The sequence below is a fragment of the Muntiacus reevesi genome, chromosome 9 (assembly GCF_963930625.1).
Source record: "Muntiacus reevesi chromosome 9, mMunRee1.1, whole genome shotgun sequence".
Classification (NCBI taxonomy): domain Eukaryota; kingdom Metazoa; phylum Chordata; class Mammalia; order Artiodactyla; family Cervidae; genus Muntiacus; species Muntiacus reevesi.
Window position 1 is genome coordinate 62,845,211 of NC_089257.1, and position 4,172 is coordinate 62,849,382.

Genomic DNA, 4,172 nt, shown 5'->3' on the forward strand with positions numbered 1-4,172 from the left:
CTTCATCTCGTGGGCCACAACTCCGCCAACTGCTGGGTATGTGGGGCTATGCCCCTGTCAGTAATGGACAGACTCCCCTGGTGGGTATTGCCACTCCGTTCCTCTCTCTCACCAACCATAACCTTTCTTTGCTCTCCTGGTTTAAGAAGAAGCCATCAATGGGTCAGGGACATAGGGTTACATTTAACATGAACACCAGCCTTACGGAGATAACAAAGGCTTATACCTCATATATGAAAATTAAAGAGGAAAAGGGCTCCCTTACAAAAGGGGGACAGGCCTCCCGGTACCTTGAGCAATACTACCAGGTCTGGGATGAGTATTTCTGGATGACTCCTGAAAAAGGACAGTTGATTGCCCCTGCTACTATTTGCTGGGAACAAAAAGAACAAATAGTTGGATTTGGAGACCGTACAAATCTTGGAAGTTACCTATCACCCCAATCAAGTCTGCTCAGTGGCCCGGTTCCGACTGGAAATATAATCCTGGAATCCGTTGGGTAGCCCCCAGTGGGACCCAGTGGCTCTGTGGGCTTAATTTATGGCCATGGTTACCAGCTGGCTGGGTGGGGCATTGCACATTAGGATTTGCTTTCGCCCATGGCAGTATTAAGCCTAGCCTACACCAGCCTCCAGTAAACCTCCCTTATCTGCATGCAAGATGGACACGATCCGTGTTCCAGTGGTATGACTATCTTGCTGCCTTGTTTGTACCCTCTGTAGGGACAATGGATATCATGGTTAAGGTAGAGGCCTTAACTAATTTCACTAAACAGGCCCTCTTAGACAGTACTAAAGCCATTAAGGCTAAATACCGGCATGAGACCGATAGTCAACAAGTACCGTAAGGGAAAGTTGAAAAGAATTTTGAAGAGAGAGTTCAAGAGGGCGTGAAACCGTTAAGACTCTCGGCAGCCCAAGGAGGGACTTGCGCCATAATCAAAGTCAAATATATGCAATGAAAATATTCCCTTTTGGACTTCAGTCCTCTCCTGGGTAAAGGGAGACTGGTGGAAAACCATTGTAACTGTTGTTATAGTAATCTTGATCATACTGCTTTGTGGGCCCTGCTTCCTACAATGCCTTGTGAATTTTGTAACCCAGAGGTTGATAGCATTCTCTCATATGGGTGGCAGGAAGGCTAAGGTACAATATATCTCAATAAATGATGCTCGTTATGGAAACTAAGAGCATCAAGAGGGGGGAATGAAGAAGGAATTCATAGGGCCTGGACTCCATCTCAGGCCTGTCCACGCTGATCGTGCTAGGCCGCCTCTCCAGTGGACTCTGAACTCTGTGCTTAGCACCTGTGGGAACAACAATGGAAGGATAAGACCCCCTCCAGACAGGGGAACCTTGAAGAGAAAACAGACACTAATCACCCCTGCCTCCGGACAGTATCTATCAGAATGTAACCACAGGCTTATCGGTTATTAACTGGTTGGAATGTAACCGTGGGCTTATTGATTATTAACTGTTTAAACACATAACACATGAATGATGGGGTTATTGTGATTGTATTTACTCTTCCTTTGTAAGCCTCAAGGGATTTGGGGTGGTGGGTTTGGACACGTACACATGGGGTATAAAAGATTTTCACAAATGCTGGTCAGGGTCCTTGGCTAAGAGGAGACTCTGCCTTGGGCCCGCCGGTGTAATAAACTGCACTCCACTATCTGCATTGTCCTTCTGAGTGAGTTTGTTTCCCAGAAAGTGTGGCTATAACATTTATAATTTTTCCAGTTCCTTCTATCTGGCTCCCCTGGTTGGCAATCTTTAGAGTCAGCCCTTTGCTACTGACCCTCATGACCTTGGACAAGTCACTTTATATCTCTGGGTGTCAACACCCAGTGTGTACAACAGAGATCGGGCTCATCAGTGTTTCTTAAACCAGTGATCAGCAAACTCTGCTGTGTAATCTATATGTGATTCTGCTGCACGTGACTAGGACAAGGCTAACACCCTATCCCACTGCCCTGCAACCTGCAACACCCACACTGTTCTGTACCCTATACAACAAGCCCTGTGATCATGGCTTTGGATATTGTGGCCATCAGATTACTTACAATAGCTTTGAACGGTTTGTCTCTGGTTTTTGTTTGTTTGCGTGTTGTTTATCACCTGGAGGATCTGTGAGAGTTTTAGGGATTCTGCAGATTGCACTTTGAGAAACACTGTCCCCAAGTTTTTCAGTGAACAGAGTTCTAGAAAGATTAACAGATGATGTGTAAGAAAACTGGCTTCATGCATTTTAAAAGCCCTGAGTAATATTGTAGTGAAAACCAAAAATAAACAAGTATCTGTTTAGTTTAATTGATCATTTCCCCATGAGTACAGAATCTTCTTGTCATTCAGTACCTACTCACATCATGGGGAGTGGTCTTTGAATGCCAGTTAAGCGGCATATGGCTCAGTGGTAAAGAATCGACTTGCCAATGAGGGAGACGTGGGAGACGTGTGTTCGATCCCTGGGTTGGGAAGATCCTGTAGAGAAGGAAATGGCAACCCACTCCAGCACTTTTGCCTGGAAAACTCCATGAACAGAGGAGCCTGGAGGGCTACAGTTCATGGGGTCCCAAAGAGTCAGACACGACAGAGTGAATGCGTGCATGTCTGCAGCGTGTGACAGGGCTCCAGACTTCTTGGAGTTCTTAGAATTTGACCTTTGATCCTGTGCTCTCTTCTTGTCTACCTTTAACCCTAGGATCAGACTACTCCTTCCTATTGTCTCAGTTACAGATTTACAGATTCCAGACTTTTCCTGCTTATGACATCACCACAAACCTAGTGTGACTGCAACTCCTCTTTGTTTCTGAGATGGTTGCTGCTAAAAGAGTAAAGAGTAAGAGGTGGTGTTGCAATATATCAAGGACTCTGGACAGAAACTTGCTAGCACTAAACAATAAGGTCTTACCATATAGCACAGAGAACTATATTCAAAATCCTGTGATAAACCATAATGGCAAAGATATAAAAAAGAATGTATGTGTGTGTGTGTATATATATATATATATGTATAACTGAATCACTTTGCTATACAGCAGAAACTAACACAACACTATTTTAAAAACAATCAAACTTTTCTTTTCAGTCGCTAAGTTGTATCCGACTCTTTGAGACTCCATGGACTGTAATCCACCAGGCTCCTCTGTCCATGGGATTTCCCAGGCAATAATACTGCAATAGGTTGCCACTTCCTTCTCCAGGGGACCTTTCTGACCCCGGGATCCAACTTGTGTCTCCTGCATTGGCAGGTGGATTCTTTACCACTGAGCCACCGGGGAAGCCCGTATATCAACTGTATTTCAATTAAAAACAAAAACAAAAACCCTGTAGAGGAAAAAAAAAAGTTGTTGATACTGAGATCAGGGAACAGAATTGATGATTTGGATTATAAGTCACTTAAAATCAAAAGTTGCAAGTTTCTTTAGTTAGCGTCTACGTGCTGTTAGTCTGTAAGCTGGCTAATTGCAAGGTCAGCTTCCTCCAAGAAGCTTAGGTCTCTTTCTAAAGTAAGTGCACAGTCTCAGTGATACTTATGGAGCAAAATATATAAAGGTGTTGGAAAAGGTGAAGCTTTTCCCCATCCTGCCTGGCACAGTGCTGCACATGTGGAGACTCCATCTTTTAATGAACTAACAGATTATTTTCTTACTGTTATAATTCACTGAGTGTTTGATGCAACTACTTTAAAAAATTAATTTATTATTATTATTATTGTTTCAATTGTTTATTAACGGACCAGATTACAAAAATAATCCTGGTAGATACCTTAGTTCATGCTTCTAATAAGCCTGTTGATCTGGTCTTCCCTGTTGCCAGCAAAAAATATGGAACACTTCACGAATTTGCGTGTCATCCTTGCTCAGGGGCCATGCTAATCTTCTCTGTATCGTTCCAATTTTAGTATATGTGCTGCCAAAGCAAGCACTAATTTATTTTTTAATTGAAGGATAAATGCTTTACAGATTTGTGTTGGTTTCTGCCAAGCATCAACATGAGTCAGCCATAGGTATACATATGTCCCCTCCTTCTTGAACCTCCTCCCACCTCCCACCCCTCTAGGTGGTTACAGAGCCTCAGTTTGAATTTCCTGAGTCACACAGCAAATTTCCATTGGCTATCTACTTTACATAGGGTAATGTAAGCTTCCATGTTACTTTCTCCATGCGT

General features: G+C 43.3%; 1 non-coding gene across 1 annotated transcript; it reads right to left on the reverse strand.

Moving 5' to 3' along the window:
• Nucleotides 1–3,823: 3,823 nt before the first annotated feature.
• Nucleotides 3,824–3,930, reverse strand: LOC136176182 (U6 spliceosomal RNA). The gene has a single exon (XR_010664549.1). It is a non-coding gene; the product is annotated as a U6 spliceosomal RNA (small nuclear RNA).
• Between the last annotated feature and the right edge of the window lie 242 nt (nt 3,931–4,172).